Source organism: Budorcas taxicolor, chromosome 24, assembly GCF_023091745.1.
Source record: "Budorcas taxicolor isolate Tak-1 chromosome 24, Takin1.1, whole genome shotgun sequence".
In the NCBI taxonomy this organism is placed as follows: domain Eukaryota; kingdom Metazoa; phylum Chordata; class Mammalia; order Artiodactyla; family Bovidae; genus Budorcas; species Budorcas taxicolor.
The window spans coordinates 7,777,524-7,785,746 of NC_068933.1; positions in this window are offsets into that span (position 1 = coordinate 7,777,524).

Genomic DNA, 8,223 nt, shown 5'->3' on the forward strand with positions numbered 1-8,223 from the left:
TAGGCTTATCTTGGGGGCTTCCCAGGTGGCTCAGTAGGTAATGAATCCACCTGCAACACAGGAGACATAAATCTGATCCCTGGGTCAGGAAAATTCCCTGGAGGGAAACATGGCAACCCACTCCAGCGTTCTTGCCTGGAGAATCCCATAGACAGAGGAGCCTGGCAAGCTGCAGTCCACGGGGTCACACAGAGAGACATGACTGAAGTGACTGAGCATGCAGGAATTATATATTTGCTTATGTTGACAAGCTTATATTGACATCTGGGGACTGGCCCTTTAGTGAACTCTGGAGTTCAGTGATTTCTAACTTGTTGTTATGTTCTAGATAGCCATATCCACTACTCCAGCTTCCTTGTTTCCCTACACAACTTGGAGACATACTTAAGGCACATTTTCAAGGTGTCATGTAAATAAATATGCCAAAATACATGTAAACTCAGTTTACCATTTTGAAGTTCTATTATGACCGTGATGCTCATTAAAAATACAGATGTTATATAAATTGCATTTAAACTGGCTTATATCCATGGCAGGTTTCTCTTTATCAAGGTCAAGGAAACATATGCCCTCTGAAAGCCTCAGTTTCCCTCCACAATCTCAGACAACTTCTCCAGGCATCCCCTCCTTCCTCCCTTCCCTCCTTCCTTCCTTCCCTCCTGGCCTCCCTCCCTTTCTTCCTTCCTTCCTGTGGGCCAGCAGGGTCCTGTCATCACTCTGTTTTGTCTTTTAAACTTGCATTTGCTTTATGCCTCTGTTAGATTAATGGTCCTGTCTTTTGTACCCTGACATTAGCCTTTAATTTCCACTTGGCATTATCAGATGGAGAAGTAGTCCACTGTTTTTAGTTCAAAATGTTTCTCACTTTTCTGAAGAGACTTCTATAAAAGATGTTATTATTATCAAGTGGTTAATATTATCCCAAAGACTTTAGCAGGATGCAATTCTAGTTAAATTTAAGTTGGCTATTATACAAACACCTCTATGCATTAATGATTCTGTAATATATTCCAGCATTCAAGATGTACTTAAAATCAGTTGCAGTTTTTATAATATCACAAGGTTGACATTATTTTCATTCACCTTAAGTTGCTGAGGGAAGAAAAAGTCATGCAAGGATCATCTATAAGCAGGATTATTTCCTTTTCTGTTATCTCACAAGCATAGAACCGGCATGAATTTGAACTGAAACTTGAGAAGTTAAGTAGAAGTATTTTGTCTTTCTCTTGCTTTTCTCTGGTTATGCCCCACTCTTTTTGACAGTTCATATTTCTGATCAGCTTGGTGTGTGTAAATGACACTCCAGTTGTGGTCTAATAATGGATTAAGGTGTTAGCCCTCCCAGAGTTATTTGTACTTTAATAATAAATGCAAAGGGCCACATGACTTTAAGAAGTCAAGGTCTAAAACCATCTTATTGGGAATCACTTCCCTGCCCTTCCATGCCTCTTCTGCATAGTGGTCCGTCCCCTCTTGGGGAGCAGGAGCTTTGATGGAGGTGGTATGCTTGCTGGATGCTCTCTGAATGCCAGGTGCACTTTCTCCTGATGGATGCTTCCACTGCAGGCCTGAGCACAAGATTAGAGTCAGGTGACTGCAGTTCATAACCCACAGCACACAATTACCTGACAATGTTCTATCAGAATAAAAGATAGTCAAGAGACATTTATGCCACCCTTAAATATATTAAGTTGTTAAAGCATATAAAAATAATACTTCAGCTAATATTGCTTGCGGTGTCAGGATGAAGATATATAGAGACAGTTCATATTTTACACTTAATTAATGTGCAATGATAGGTTGGTTTCTCCATAATTGAATAACTGAGTCTTCTGATATGCTTTGGGTCATAAGCTTGAATGGCCTTGTTCAGATGACTTTAACATATACCTGCTCATGCCCCCTTTTTCTTTTTTGCACAGACATGGGTGGTTTAACAGAGTAGATAAATGTCAGGGAAGTCCTGTGGTTATGAACGATGAGTCACAAAATGGTTATGGACATCGGAGGTCATTTATTGTGGTTCTAGGGCATTTGAAACTGATCATTAACATAATATGGTTGTGAATCTTTCTGATTTTTACATGTGAGGAATTAAATGGGAAGAAGACTGTCAAAGTACTTTTCACTTTCACGCTTGGCTACGTGAAGGAATCCTACATAAAATAAATTCAAATTTTATGGCTTAAATTTTGGGGATAGTTAGTATTTATAATACTATATATATAAGCTTATATACTATATATAATAAGCTTTATATATATATATATATATATATATATATATATATATATATATATGCATCATTTATAATGATGCTTACCCTCCATGATTACAAAGACAGGCACAGATATACAACCAAAAATCAAACCTCTATTTTGAATTGAAGGATCTATGTTAAAAAGGTGATGATGTTCACCACTAGTTTTCAAGCAAAATCAGTGTGCCAACCATTGTACATCCTTTATCTCATTTAACCCTTTAAAGCACACCACGAACAAGATAGTCACATCCCCATTTATTGAGGCTCTTAAAGGCTAATTTGCCTACTTTTAAGCTGAAAGTGAAAGTCACTCAGTCATGTCTGACTCTTTGCAACCCCATGGACTATACAGTCCATGGAATTCTCCAGGTCAGAATACTGGAGTGGGTAGCCTTTCCCTTCTCCAGGGGATCTTCTCAACCCAGGGATCGATCCCAGGTCTCCTGAGTTGCAGGCGGATTCTTCACCAGCTGAGCCACGAGGGAAGCACTGTTAAGCTGAAGATTTCCTAAATCCAAAGCCCACACATCTCCCTCAGTGCCACGCTCCTGCCCTCACTGTGGAAGCATCGTGGAAGGGGAACCGTGAGTCCTTTCATTGCGCTCACCCCCAGGCCGCTTTCCAGCTGGTTCCTGGCTCTTCAGTACATGCTACACTGGGCAGGGCAAGCTTGGCTTGAAGTGGTGTTGCTTGAGAGTAGTTGGCTTCTGTTAGCCAGGTTCCCCAGAGCTATTGACTTCGACCAATCTTTCCTGCTTGTAACAAACACGGCCTGAGATAAAACCTTGTAGGAAGAAATACACCATTTATATACAGATTGTTAAGAAGCATGTAGTAGCTATTCATTAATACCATGCAGGCTAAGTTTTTGTAGAGAAAACAAAATTTCATGGACATCCATCCTCAAAGCTCCTCTGAGACTAACACATTTAAAGCAAACAATTTAATGAGTGAGTGAAGTGTTGATACATTTTAGAAACTAATTTTGTAACTTAGTGAGCTTACACATAGATTAAGTATAGTATTTTATTCCCTCATAATATATTGGAAAAAATTCTCCAGATGACATTTTGTTTTGAGCTTCTTCAGTTCAGTTCAGTTAAGTCGCTCAGTCGTGTCCGACTCTTTGTGACCCCATGAATCACAGCACACCAGGCCTCCCTGTCCGTCACCAACTCCCGGAGTTCACTCAGACTCACGTCCATCGAGTCCGTGATGCCATCCAGCCATCTCATCCTCTGTCATCCCCTTCTCCTCCTGCCCCCAATCCCTCCCAGCATTAGAGTCTTTTCCAAAGAGTCAACTCTTCGCATGAGGTGGCCAAAGTACTGGAGTTTCAGCTTTAGCATCATTCCTTCCAAAGAAATCTCCTTCAGAATGGACTGGTTGGATCTCCTTGCAGTCCAAGGGACTCTCAAGAGTCTTCTCCAACACCACAGTTCAAACGCATCAATTCTTCGGTGCTCAGCCTTCTTCACAGTCCAACTCTCACATCCATACATGACCACAGGAAAAACCATAGCCTTGACTAGAGGGACCTTAGTTGGCAAAGTAATGTCTCTGTTTTTGAATATGTTGTCTAGGTTGGTCATAACTTTTCTTCCAAGGAGTAAGCGTCATTTAATTTCATGGCTGCAATCACCATCTGCAGTGATTTTGGAGCCCCCCAAAACAAAGTCTGACACTGTTTCCACTGTTTCCCCATCTATTTCCCATGAAGTGATAGGACCAGATGCCATGATCTTCGTTTTCTGAATGTTGAGCTTTAAGCCAACCTTTTCACTCTCCTCTTTCACTTTCATCAAGAGGCTTTTTAGCTCCTCTTCACTTTCTGCCATAAGGGTGGTGTCATCTGCATATCTGAGGTTATTGATATTTCTGCCAGCAATCTTGATTCCAGCTTGTGTTTCTTCCAGTCCAGCATTTCTCATGATGTACTCTGCATATAAGTTAAAAAAGCAGGGTGACAATATACAGCCTCGACGTACTCCTCTTCCTATTTGGAACCAGTCTGTTGTTCCATGTCCAGTTCTAACTGTTGCTTCTTGACCTGCATCCAGATTTCTCAAGAGGCAGGTCTGGTGGTCTGGTGTTCCCATCTCTCTCAGAATTTTCCATAGTTTATTGTGATCCAAACAGTCAAAGACTTTGGCATAGTCAATAAAGCAGAAATAGATGTTTTTCTGGAACTCTCTTGCTTTTTCCATGATCGAGCAGATGTTGGCAATTTGATCTCTGGTTCCTCTGCCTTTTCTAAAACCAGCTTGAACATTAGGAAGTTCACGGTTCACATATTTGCTGAAGCCTAGCTTGGAGAATTTTGAGCATTACTTTACTATCATGTGAGATGAGTGCAATTGTGTGGTAGTTCGAGCATTCTCTGGCATTGCCTTTCTTTGGGATTGGAATGAAAAGTGACCTTTTCCAGTCCTGTGGCCATTGCTGGGTTTTCCAAATTTGCTGGCATATTGAGTGCAGCACTTTCACAGCATTATCTTTCAGGATTTGAAATAGCTCCACTGGAATGCCATCACGTCCACTAGCTTTGTTCGTAGTGATGCTTTCTACGGTCCACTTGACTTCCCATTCCAAGATATCTGGCTCTAGGTAAGTAATCACACCATCATGATTATCTGGGTCGTGAAGATCTTTTTTGTACAGTTCTTCTGTGTATTCAATGAAAAGAAATAGAGGAAAAGAACAGAATGAGAAAGACCAGAGATTTCTTCAAGAAAAATTGGGCTTCTTAGATGTAGACAAATTAAGAGGTAGAGTTCAGTTTTGCTTGAAAGAATTTGAACACCTGAATATCATCAGCCTTCCTATGCTTTTTAGAAAATAGTTATTTTTATGATTTTTTAAGATTTTTTTTATGTGCTTAGTCTAGTAACCTTAGATATGATTGCATGTATATATGTTCTCAGAAGGGCTTCACAGGTGGCATTCCTGGTAAAGAACCTGCCTGCCAAATAGAGGAGACATAAGAGACATGGGTTTGATCCCTTGAAGAAGATCCCCTGGAACGGGGCATGGCAACCTACTCCACTCTTCTTGCCTGGAGAATCCCATGGACAGAGGAGCCTAGTGGGCTACAGTCCATAGGGTCTTAAGACTGAAGTGACTTAGTACACAGCACATGTTCTCAGAAACAAAGCTTTGGTTGTATAACAACAAATACAAGAAAGATGAAAATTGTTTTGCTGACATCTTAAGAGGCATCTTAAGGCAATAAACTGGTTTAATGTATATTCAACACTGATAGAATGCTTTTTGAAAAAAAAATTTAACACATTCATGTCTGTGTTTTCAGAAGAAATTCAGAATGGGAGCATCTCATAACTAAATTCTGTAATCACTCTAAACTGAATGGAGTGAAATTTAGCAGAAAGTTTTATTATGTGGAAAGACCTTTGGCATTTCCTCTTGTAAAAACCCCTTATTCTAACTTTTATGTTCTTGGGAAGAACATTTTCATGTTGATTTACCTATCAGTTGTTTAGACAGATTCCAAATAAGTTTTACATTCCAAATAAACAAGGTTACTTGTTGCCTTGATCCTACTTCTTCTAATCTTCATGTTATCAACCTCCCCCCTCACGAGGGGAGTGAGTATAATCCATCACTCTCCTTTTAAGATGGGCTTCTTGATAACCTCAGAGTGACCCTTTCTCTCAAACTAGTTTTGTTCTTTTTGCAAGTTACTGTCCAACACTTTTTAGCCTGAAAATATGAGAGTAGCCTTATTTGATTTGGTATATGTTAAAAACACACCAAATAAATTTTTTCTATAACTTATCAAATGCACAGAGAATACTGCACAAGTATTTTAAGTTTGAGTAGATGAGGCCATGCGTTTTTTAAAAAAAAACACTATTTTGAAAGTTTTACTTTATTTTAAGGCTACAGTGATATAATTTAAATCATTAGATCCCTGCAGAGATCATGTATTAAATTTTGTTTACAGATGCAAACGTTATGAAAATAACTTTTATAGCTATAAATTTTAGAATTTACTAAAGACCAATAAATTCATAGCAATTGCAAGACAAATATGAAAATAACATAATTTCACGTCTGTTGCACATATATGAACATATTATCATATAATTCACATATATATGCATATGATTATATTAAAGAATATTTATGCCCCATGTTTTTTATTATATATAAATTTTTTGAGGTCTTCCTAATAGAGGCAGAAGGCTGTTGTTTTGCACTGAGTGTAATTTATATAGAGCTATAATATATATGTATATGATATATATGATATCAAATTTGACGTTACATATCATACCTCCTATTATAATGCTCAAATCTTGGAAGGTTTTAACAGATTTTGCTTTGGTAATAGATGGGAATTATTGTTTTTAAACAAGACAAAGCTCTTAGTTCATTGCTAGATATGGGACAATGTGAATGGGGAATGAAGAAAAAATGATGCCCAGTGGATTCTGAAAACAGAGGTAGAATATCTCAAAATGTAGCACTTAATATAGTTTTATGAGAATTGTCATAGAGCTCAGCTTTCTGACTGAACGAACTTTCAGTTTACGTCTCAAAATTCTTCTTGCTGAAATGTTTAAGATGCTTTTGACTTTGCTGCAACACACCAGATGCTGATGGGAGAGATAATGTAGCATGTTTTTGCAGAACAGGTGCTTGAAATGGGAAGAAAGATACCTGCAGCAATTTCCAAGTTGAGTATTGAAGCAGTCAACACTCTGCAGAATGTGATTAATGGACAGTTCCACTTTAGAATGACAGTGATTTAAATTAAACTTTAATGTTCACATTTGCACAAAGGTTTTTCTCTACCGAGATATCAAAGCTATATATGGCTGTGTATATACATGTATTATACACACATGGACACACACACACACACACACATACATGTACAGTTTTCCCCTGCTATCCCCAAGTAGAGCATTCTCAAACCCAGCTCTTCCACTTATTAGCTGTGAGCAAATACTCACCTTCCTGAGTTCCTTTCTTTCAGAATGTTACATTAAAGAGCAGCCTACCTCACTGTATTATTCTGAGCATAGCACCAATAGTTAGCCCTCACAAATATTAAGCATTGTTAATACAACTACCATATGATCCATTAATCCCACTTCTGGGTGTAAACAGGAAGGAAATGGAAGCAGACTCTCAGATATTTCTGCTCCCCCATGTTTTTCACAGCGTTAGTCATGATAGCCAAGATATGAAAACAAACTTAGTGTCCATCAAACACACACACACACACACACACACACTGGTATATTAATGAGATAAGCCGGACAAAGACAAATATTGTATTATATTGCATGTGGAATCTGAAAAAGTCAAACTTGTAGAAACAGAGTAAAATGGTGGTTAACAGGTGCCAGGGGTAGGGGAATCAGGGAGATACTGCCAAACTGTATAAACTGGCAGAGAGAAGATGGAGAAGTTCTAGAGGTCTAATGCACAAAGTAGTGACTACAGTCAACAATGCTATATAGCAAACTTCAAAATTGCTGTGACGCCAGATCTTAAGTGTTTTCATAACTAAAAAGAAGTGATAATTATGTGATGTGATATGGATTTAGCTAAAGGTGCAGCAGTAATCAGTTTGATTTCGGTATTCACCATCTGGTGATGTCCATGTGTAGAGTCTTCTCTTGTGTTGTTGTAAGAAGGTGTTTGCTCTGATCAGTGCATTCTCTTGGCAAAACTCTGTTAACCTTTGTCCTACCTCATTTTGTACTCCAAGGCCAAATTTGCCTGTCAGTGTACCTCTTGACTTCCTACTTTTGCATTCCAGTCCTCTATAATGAAATGGACATCTTTTTTGGGTGTTAGTTCTAGAAGGTCTTCTAGGTCTTCATAGAACCATTAAACTTCAGCTTCTTTGGCATTACTGGTTGGGGCATAGACTTGGATTACTGTGATACTGAATGGTTTGCCTTGGAAATGAACAGAGATCATTC